General features: G+C 37.2%; 1 protein-coding gene across 6 annotated transcripts in view; it reads left to right on the top strand.

The window, feature by feature from the left end:
- pacsin3 (protein kinase C and casein kinase substrate in neurons 3) overlaps positions 1-10,793 on the top strand; it is a 30,469-nt gene that overhangs the window by 1,678 nt on the left and 17,998 nt on the right. For 2 of the 6 annotated variants that reach the window (XM_060886348.1, XM_060886356.1), the window contains one exon: positions 8,688-8,754. The exons of 3 other annotated variants lie outside the window; for them this stretch is intronic. The gene's annotated coding sequence lies outside the window, so the exon portion shown is untranslated. Of the gene's footprint in view, positions 1-7,409; positions 7,444-8,687; positions 8,755-10,793 lie in introns of those variants that run through there. One more of the 6 variants, XM_060886365.1, reaches the window with a different exon arrangement.

Below are 10,793 nucleotides of genomic sequence, written 5' to 3'. Positions count from 1 at the left end.
TATCTAGCACCACCCACAAATTTAATAAAAGTCCAAGTGCATAGACAGCTGGGAGCATGGATACAGGATTAATCCGGAGAAACAGAAGGACGTTATTTTGCCTCAATGCTTAGTAAAGAAGTGGAAGGTATTTTGACTCACATCTATGGTAATAAAATATGTCATAGTATGGATAAGAAAAAGAAGTAGCACTTAATCTTCTGTCAGTTGATGAATTTGTTCCCTGTTCACGGCTACCTGCAGAAATATAAGCAATTTAAACATGACAGTATATAGTATATACCATATATAATATATATGAGGATGAGGTTCCCTCAAGGTTTCTTCCTTTACCATTCAAAGGTGTTTTTCCTCACCACAGTCACCGGTGTCACCTCAGACTTGCTCATTGGGGATAAATACAAACACATTTCAATATATCTGATATTAATCTTGAATTTTGTATTATATTAATCTTTATATTATTCTTTATAATAACCTTTTGTTCTATGTTTTTGTTCTGTAAAGCTGCTTTGAGACAATGTCAACTGTAAAAAGCTATACAAATAAACTTGAATTGAATTCAATTCAATTCAAGTTTATTTGTATAGCGCTTTTTACAACTTTTTCTTTTTTTTTTTTTTTTTTTTACAAGTGAAGTAATCCAGGCAGCAGGATCAGGATACAAAGGTTTTTATTTTTTTATTAATATCAAATTATTTACTTATACATTCCATTATATTCAGCTTGACCACAATGTGTCAAGTGATACTTTATACCACTATTGAAATCATACAGTGGATATTATTCAGTTCGTGTTTCAAGTATGAAAATGAGAAAAAAAATAAACCAGCTAGTCGTCTTCTGACATGGTGAAGACCTGTCATTAGTGTTAGTCAAAAGACCTGCAGACACTGACCTACTTATGGCAGGTAACTTGGGTAAGAACAGGGAAGAACACACCAAAATCTGCTGCTAAACACTGCGCCGTTGAATTCTTGATACTTATTGTTGTTTAGTTTTCTGTAAGAGCAGCTCATTATAGTCAGTCTGTGATTTTGTAAAACTAATCGCAGACTATCTTTAATGTTAACGGATTTGTCTTTCGCTTTCTTGTTTCCATAGTAACAGCTCATTCACAGGGACTTTTAAGTCGTATGCTCCACGCCGTCTAAAATGAGATTTTTATGATGGAGTCTTCAGTGTTAGCACTTTGTGTTCTCCATGGGAAAGGAATTCGGGATGGACGACTTCCTGGACAGAAATTGAAGTGTACGATTGCTTAGATCTGGTAGAAGCTAAGTAAGAACAGGAACTGGAACTGTTTACATTAAACGTAACTATTAATGGATAAAAGTTATGACATAATGTTTGTTAATGAATAAAACTCAGCAGTCATTGTCAAATCGTTGAGCTATAAGTGGATGTGAATTTATAGGACAATAATCAGCTTCAGGCTGGATTATTTTCCTGGAACAGCACTCAGTGCCAGGTTTTAATTGGTTACTATGGATACAACAGATAGTTGTTGTTCCCATGTTGCTTCAGAATCGGTTGTTTAAAACTCATCTTCCATGGAAACAGGTTCTTTTCAAAACATGTACAATGAAAGCTCCAACAATCACCCAAGTAACCCAAACCTCCTGAGGTAATGGGTGTTTATTGAAATTTGGAAAAAGTATCGTTGAAACCGGATACTTCGCTTAAATTGGACCCAAATCCAACATTTAGTCTCGTATGCCGTAGTCGAGTTTGATTAGCAGTTGTGTCTATATGGATTATGAATTACTGAAGGTATTGAGTGGTGGAAATTTTGCTACTAAGAATAATGCTTTCATTTTCTGGTGAGTTCGACGGTAAAGTAGGTCACGTACGAGTACATTTTTTCCTTAGTGATAGATACTTCAAATAATAATAATAATAATAATAATAATGATAATAATAATGATAGGTGAAATGGAATAGCAGGAAATTCCACTCAGCTTTATTAAACTTGTATGTTCAGTTTTTTTCTAGTGTAACCTTTCAGTTCAAAGTAATTCCTGACCTTGGTCAAGTTCTTGTCTTTATAGCCACTCCTTGCTACTGTTGTTTAAGTAGGTGTTTTTTATGTATAAAGGATATAGTCTACACACCTCTGTTAAAATGGTAGAATGGGATGTGTGGTAGCTTTGTGGTTTATGTGTTGGATTACTGCTCGGTAGGTTCAGGGTTTGAATCCTAGGTCCATCAAGCTGCCACTGCTGGGCCCTTAAGCAAGTAACTTAATACTTAATTGTTCAGTTGTATAAAATAAGGTATAAATAAATGTAAGTTGCTCTGGATAAAGGCGTCTGCCAAATGCCATAAATGGGAAAAAATTCCAAAAATGAAAAGACTTTATGTCACACACATTTTTTTTCCATTTGTGAAACTACAACATATAAAAAGAAAGTGAAAAATAATCTGAAACTTTTTAGGAAAAAAACAGAAAAGAATAAGTAGGTTATATTGGTGTTCACACCCTTTTTTAAATTTTGGATGTGGTGTGTTCAGAATGAAGAACCAGAATCGCATCGAATCTCAGGTTCAAGTGTATTTATAACGCACTGAAAGAATATAAATTTCAACTGTTTCTGTAGGATTTTTTACACATCTTGGTTTCATCAAGCTGCTGGAGCCATGGTCAATGAAGAGCCTACAAAGCATGCATGATATCTCACTTGTTCAAAACTATCAATCAAGAGAGAAGGAGCTGCTGTAGAAATGACATTATTTACATTTATTTACTATTTATATCCAGTGTCACCTAAATTAGGATGAGGTTTGCTACGGAGTCTGGTTCCTCTCAAGGAGTGAATCATCTCAAGGAGCTTTTTTTTTACCACTGTTGCCTCCAGCTTGCTCATTAGGGATAGTAACTTAACTTTAAACTTTACAATTTTTATTCTGATTCAACGATACTGTGAAGCTATTTTGAGACGTTGTCAATTGTTAAATGTGCTATACAAATTAGTTGAATTGAGTATAAATGAATTTCAAAACAGGCCACCATCAAGAAATAGAGAAAACTGAGCACCTCAGCAAACTGGATGTGTGAAAAGTGTATAAAAGAACAAGATAAAATCTTAGACTGCCAAGAGATCTAAACAAACATTAAAGGAGCCTTAGGAATAACTGACAAGAACTGATTGTTTTCTGCATGAGATATTCTCATGTTCTTCATGTCTGGTCTGTAGGATAGGATGACTAGAGTCAATTAAATTATATTTATATAGCACTTTTAACAATGGATATTGTCTCAAAGCAGCTTTAGAGGACATAAGAAATATAGTACAAAAAGATCCAGATTAATATTAGACTTATATTTAAATTTGTTTGTATTTATGCCTAATAAACAAGCCTGAGGTGACTGTGGTGAGGAAAAACGGAGGAGGAAGATGGAGGAGGAAGAACCCTTGAGAGGAACCAGACTCAAAAAGGAACCTCATCCTCATTTGGGTGACACTGAAGGGTGTGATTATAAACTGTTATAAACACCAGAGTGTTAAAGTACAAGCCCTTTCTCAAAGAAAACATCCATGCTCATCTAAATCACCCCAAACCATATGAAAAAATCTGTTCTAGTCTAATGAGAGCAATTTCAAAAGGTGTAATAATTCCAAAAGGTATGTTTGGAGAAAAAAAAGCATGGTGGTGGCAGCATCATGTTTTAGAGTTGTTTTTCTTTAGCAAGATCTGGAGTGGAAGGAATCGTAAATAACTACAAAACATTCAGGTACCTACTAGTAAGTAATGGCTTAACCAAGAGTTGGTCATGGTTTTTGAATGATCTCACCAGAAGCCAGACCTGAATCCAGCTAAAGATTTGTGGGGTGGCATGAAGTGTGCTGTGTACAGGAGATTTCCACACAATTAGATGAATCCTGGATGTTTTTGTTAGAAAATATTGCCAAGTGAAGATGCCATGCCATGCTGGTAGACTTTTACTTGTCAAGTCTGAGTGATGTAATGCCATCAAAAGGTTTTTCCCTAAAATGTTTTTGAATATTATAAATACGTTGACATTTTATTTGGGAATGTGTAGACTTGTACGTTTTAAATAGTTTCCTAGCAATTGTGACAGGAAGCAGTGGTTTAGTTATTATAAGACTTAAAGGTAGGGTCTCCGTTGTTTGATGCTTCAGAAAACTGAGTCGGGATGACAAACTAAACAAAAAACAAAACAAACGTGTAGCCAATGAGCAGAAATGGGCGGGTCTTGTCAATATGGGTGGAGAGCGTGTTCAGTGTGCATGTGTGACATTAGCAGAAAGTGGTTGTAACATTGTCATGGAGGATAAAAACAAAGAAAGAAAGCGAAGAAAGGTTTACGATAAGGCACGAAGTTGGACCGTGTTAATATAGGATCAGCTTTCCAGCGCTGGAGAGAACTGAAGGAGCAGGAAGTTGGTCACATATTCACAGATTGGAGTTTCCCGAGTCAATAACTCCTGAGCTAAACACTGTTACTACACAAATAACACCTCTTTTCTGTCGTAGTAATGTAGAGATGCAGCTACAACCGTGTTTTGTGTAGTAACAGTGTTTATCTCCGGAGTTATTGACTCGGGAAACTCCAATCTGTGAATATGTGGCCAACTTTACTTAAGACGCCGAGGCGCTTTTTTCCTTCTTGATAAGTGAGTAACGTTGGTTTTGCTTTGTTACACAGAACTAATATATGCCTTTGTCCTTTACATGATTATGCTTGTGTGTCAGTTTTGCTTGTTTGTTTATCTGCAATCGTATTGTTCTTCCCTTCATCTATGATAAAGACACATTTCTTTCTATTAGTTGCCTGGGTTGCGTATGTATGTGTGGGGGCGGGGCTATCAATACAGGGGTGGGACCCATTTGGGTTAGGGGCGTGTTTGTTTTGGTGATTTCAAATGTCAACATTGACTTTCAAACATCAGAGACCCCACCTTTAAAGTCCACACAAATAAGTTTCAGTTCTAAAAGCTGTAAGAAAAATAATAATATTATTTAAAAAAATATCTAAAAAATATTAAACTATTTAAATATTAAACAAATATTTATTTCATTTGATAAAACACAAATATTTGTTTATATATAAAATATATATGTAAATTTATTAAAAAAAAACATTTTTATTTCACAATGAAACTTATTATAGTTTATAGTTTGAATATCAGATCATATGATTTAGCAATATTCTGTCATCATATTCCCCGACTCTCGTCCTCTAAAGTTATTCCACAGAGCATCTGGTGTGTCTCATGTCTTGTGCAGCTCGAAGGCAAATTAGAGTCCACTACTGTATTCTCCATACCCACTGTTTTTTCCGTATCTACTTATTATCCATGGAGCAGCCACAGATGTCAAAGAGCTCAGTGTTTGGCCTCTGGAACCACTCGGTATACCCTTCTCTCGAAAGCTCAATGGCCTTTGAGTCCTCTTTTAGGCATGTCGGAAACAAAGAGGCTTTTGTTCCACCCCAGTATCCTGCCATCAGCGCAGTTCACCACAGACACAAGCATGAGCTCCTGCTGAAAACTACTATGGAGATATGACCAGAGATCACGGATATCCTGATAAATAAACTCACGTAATTTTCTGAGAATCGATCGTGACTCCGTTGTTACTCTTGGCAATAAGAAGCTGATTGAATTTCAAAGTATAACCGAGTTCTCGATCCTGATTGGTCGGAATGATTTTGAACCAATTTTTTACCAGCAGCTCAGACAAAAGTTTCAGCTACAAGGCAAATCAAAGGTTTGGCTATATTAATGCACTTGTTTTATCGTTGCTATTGTAACAGTTCATTCAAAATGTGGGGCAGTGATGCTTCAAGCGGTTAAGGTGATGGGTTGTTGATTAGAGGATCAGGGTTCAAGCCCCAGCATAGCCAAGCTGCCACTGCTGGACCCTTGAGCAAGGCCCTTAATCCACACTGCTCAGAGGGGTGCTGCATAATGGCTGACTGAGCTCCGACCTCCAGACTTGGGATATGCGAAGAAAGAATTTCACTTAAATCCTTGAAAAAAAATAAAGGCTTCTTCTACAAAGACTAAGCTAAACATTAATCAGATGTAAAAACAGGTGGAGGTTTAATATGAGTTGCGTCCCAAATGACGTACTATACAGTATGCACTATTTATTATAGCGTATTATTAAGTGGAAGTAACGTGATGCCACTAGCTTCAGCAGAATAAGGTGAATTTTTAGAATGTTGACAAATAAATCACAAAATATATACGAGTTTATTTAAAAGATATTTATGAAATATTCTGTCGAGCAGAAATGTTGTCGGCGACCTTGAGATTTTCTTCTCACCCAGCATAAGCGTCTGGTAGCCCCGCCCCTTTCCCGCTACATAAGCAAAGCTGTGAGTGTTAAGTGCACGAAGTGTCCCACATTCCACACTTTGTTTATTCACTTGAACAAGTGCATCATCCGGGTTCTTAGAACGCACTTCTTCTTTTCTGGAAGTTTGAGCATGAACACTCTACACTATTTACTCGCATTGTTTATACTACACAATGAATTAGAAGAGTATATGTCATATGGGACACACCTAAAGAAAAACAGACTCGTTTATATCCTGAAGCTTCTTGTATGGAGATTTTTCTACCATTTATGGAAGGAGTCTCCATCATCTAATTCAGGGGTCTCCAATCTTATCCGGAAAGACCCGGTGTGGGTGCACGTTTTCATTCCAACCAAGTAGAAGCCACGCCATTGTCTTTTAAAAGCCAAGAACAACTGATTAAACAAGTGGAATCAGGTGTGGCTTCTGCTTGGTTGGAGTGAAAACCTGCACCCACACTGGCCCTTTTACGGATAAGATTGGAGACCCCTGATCTAATTCATCTAAACATGTCGAGACCCACATAACTGAGGTTTTGCTCCATGTTTTTTTTTTGTCTCGTCAAACTTACATTTTGTGACGTGTTTTATTACATCATTCAGACCGACTTTCTAAACACTCGACCACTGTACAGCTCATGCAAGCGAAGAATCGTACACGCTCTACTCGAAGCCACTGCTCTGACACACTATGTGCTGCGAGACTAATGAGAGAAGCGTGTTTGAACCTGAGAGACCAGGAATGTGGGAAATGTTGTGAATGGTGTCACATGACCTCGGTTAAAGAGGAGTTTTCATCAGATTCCAAAGTGCTTTATGTTGCTTTTAAAGTTCAATACGTTGTTCTTTCGGTCAGTTGTTACACATGTATGTGTATATATGTTTATATTCTATCATAATGTTATCAGCGTATGTTAGAACTATTAAACATAGTTGGCATTAAAAAAAAAAAAAGGTGTTGCATTGATGATTTATTTATTTATTTATTTTTATTGTTGCCATTCTTTCTTATTCACTTCCTGGTATAAAATTTAAATTCAGCAGTGTTTTGTGATGTCAGTGTCACACCCTTTTAAGGAACTTCACACGAGAGCCCAGTATTTCTTACCATTTGTAACTGTAAAATCAAATCAACTTAGTTTATTTTATTCTATTTTAACTATATATAAAATATAATTGTCACTGTGTGTATTTAAAAAAATGTATTTAATTTAATTAAAAATTTAATTTATTTCGAACAGATTTCTCTCAAGTCTATGTTTCAATTGTGTGCGTGAAGAATTTATTTCTAATTCTTAAGATTCTTATTTCATTGCTGCATTACATGTGTTAAACTACAAGCTGTCCCAAAGCTCAACATACATTCAAACTTTTTAGTGAAATGTCTTCCAAATTTGTTCATACTCACTTTAGATCATATATACATATATATAAAATTTCCATTAAGCCATTAACAGTAGAGGAAGATGTTGAAATCATTCTCACAGCTGGATCTTAAAGCTGTTAAAAGGTTGTAATGGACATGCAGACACACGCATTACACCAGATGTGTTAATACGTGTTCATCAGAGAGAGAACACTGTGTGTGTGTGTGTGTGTGTGTGTGTGTGTGTGTGTGTGTGTGTGTGTGTGTGCGCGTGTGATGTACATGTTGTTTTGGGAATAAAGTTACATTTTGCTAAAAGATCTTACGGGACAATATATTGATTATAATATAGATGTTATGATCAGTTTTGTCGCAATTCCCTTTTCAGAGATAGTTCAGCGTATTGTGTATCTTTTCACACTATTTGCATTTGTTTTATTTTGAAGAATTTGTTTTAAATAAATTAACAGCTGAATATTAAAATAAATAAAACTATAAAAATATAGTTTTATTTAAATTTGCTGTATTTTGCCTGAGACTTGCCTAAGAATTGCTGTATTACCTTTTAACGTATATCCAACAGTTTAGTCACAGTGTAATGAGAGGCTAGTTTAGTCTTTAACAAACTACTTTTCAGAGTTAACGGTTTTCTACAAATGCTTCGAACATGCTAGAAGGGTATCAGCATTTATTTCACACTTTGTGCTTTTGATATGGCATTAAAACTGAATGTAAATGGGTTTAAATCAACGAGCTGACGGCTTAGCCGAGTAGCACCAGCGTGTCATGGTGCGTAGTTTTCCATTGCGCTATGATGGCTTTTCTAACCTTTCTACGCGCGGCATTTGACTATCCGGCTTGGAATGTGCCACCTTTTGGGTGTCAGGACTTATATTAACTTGCTCTCTTGTTTAACGCAGCATGACGAGCTCCTGCCTTTTTCTTCCTGTTGGTTCTTTCTAACAGCTCCTTGGTCTTTCGTCTCTTGCAGGGCCACTGTACAGGCAGCGTACCTGGACAGCGGCATTACTAACCGCTAACATTTCATCATATAACGGGTAAGTTTTCAACGCTTGCTGGGCCGATCGTGATGTGAAACATACTGTATTTGCCGCTCTAATATCCTCTGTATTGCTTGACGTGTCACACACGTCACCACTCCTGTTGATTTTGGTTTGTCTTTGTTGCATTTTGTGTGCTGTGCAGAAGACAAGGCTTTCGGTTCATATTCAGCAGCTTTGTGTTAATATTCAGCAATCGGTCATAAATACAGACGCATCAATACAAGTACTTGAACCAGACGATATAGTTCTCTTGTAATAATTGTTCGGATATCGACAACGATAGCGTTCGAAGCGAAGCAGACTGCACAATGTGCTCTGTGAAAGTATCACAAGGAGTAAATACTGCAGCTTCTTACAACTCAAGTAAACCTTTAGGGATGTGGTAGCCTAGTGGTTAAGGTGTTGGGCCACCAATCGGAAGGTTGTGAGTTCGATTCCTACGTCCACCAAGCTGCCACTGCTGGGCCCCTGTGCAAGGCCCTTAAACCTCAATTGCACCCTCGATCAGTTGTATAAAAATGTGATGAAATGTAAGTCGCTCTGGATTAGGGCGTCTGCTAAATGCTGTAAATGTAAAAAGTAAGCTGATACAATTTCTCAAACATGATTGCTATCATAAAAAATGACATCTAGGTGAGAGAGAAATATCTCAAGAAAGCTAGATGAGTGAAAATGGCAGAACAGCTCTTACCCAAGTATGTTCTCGACACTCAGCTGTTATCTGTGTTTCACGTTTGCTTTGTTTTTGGTGGAAACCTTATGATCAGTTTTCATTAGTGTAGACGTAAGGTTTTTTTTTTCCCCCTAAGGCTCATGTCAAATCCTCAAACGGTGTGGGGGAAAAAAATAGTTTGGAAATAGTCAAGAAAAATGGCGTTCACACAAAATAAAACATTTATTTCAGCATAACAAAAAAGTGAATGCGGTCAGAAACCCAGAATGCCCCGTTGCGTTCTCTGTCCCAGACACATGGGTTTCTCTTTAGGGCAGTTTTTTGGAGCCCAGTCAGACAACCAGTTACTTCATCTTCTGATGTTTCCTAATCGCAATTACAAGTATTTTTAAAATGAACACTTTATCTATAGTGGAATCCAAAGGTACACAATTTCTGAGGCCGGATTTCTTTTGTGATGGACCAAAACCAAACAAAACGGTGCAAAAAGTGGATGGAAATTTGGCTAGTGAGTTTTTTTTATGCTACATAAACAAATTTTTGGTAGCGAAACAACTTGGCACAACTTAGAAAATGCTATAAAAAAACGATCCTGTTAACGTTTGGGCATCCACGACGTCCCTGATTGATTAATATTCATAATAATACTTTCGATATTTGTGTTGATGACCAATAGAATGCTATTGACGCATCTCTAGACCTAATCTAGATTTGTATGCCATATAAAACACTTTGCTAGCTATTGAAAGGAGACGTTTTTTTAATCAGTAGGTTCATATGCCCTTGCTTATTCCCGCTCATCGACAAGTTCCCATGTTCCATTAACGGAGGCAGGCTTTTGAAACAATAACCGCTGCGGCACTCAAGTCACCTTGTATACATTAATCAGATTAATGACTCTAAGTTTCCAGCAGGGCTTATGTGAATATTTCACCCCTCCCTCCTTGTGGCCTCGTTATGCCAAAATGGAAGCCATTGTTTTCATTGTTTGGCTGCTGCATGGACACGTCCTAAACAAGAGCACCTCAGTGTGCGAGTGTTACGGATATACCGGTCCGTCCTCATACTGGGATTAAAGTTTACTTCAGGTTTGCTGAAGTTAATGAAGGGTTTAATCAGGGCATTTTTCCATACGAGTGTATGTAGGACTGAGATTTGAAACAGAAGGCGGGAGAGAAAGAAGGAGAGAGAGAGGGGGGGGGGAGAGAGAGAGAGGGAGAGAGAGAGTGTGTGTTTGGGAGAGAGAGAGAGAGAGCACACTATGCAAACAAGTACCACATGCCAAAAGTCATGTACTCAAAGCCACATCTGACAAGTAGGCTAATGGGTTCCGAATGTGCTGCCATCAGCTATCCGGTTT

Source organism: Tachysurus vachellii, chromosome 1 (genome assembly GCF_030014155.1).
Source record: "Tachysurus vachellii isolate PV-2020 chromosome 1, HZAU_Pvac_v1, whole genome shotgun sequence".
NCBI classification, from domain to species: Eukaryota; Metazoa; Chordata; class Actinopteri; order Siluriformes; family Bagridae; genus Tachysurus; species Tachysurus vachellii.
The sequence above is the reverse complement of the archived record's forward strand: the minus strand, read 5'-3'. Positions and strand labels throughout refer to the sequence as shown.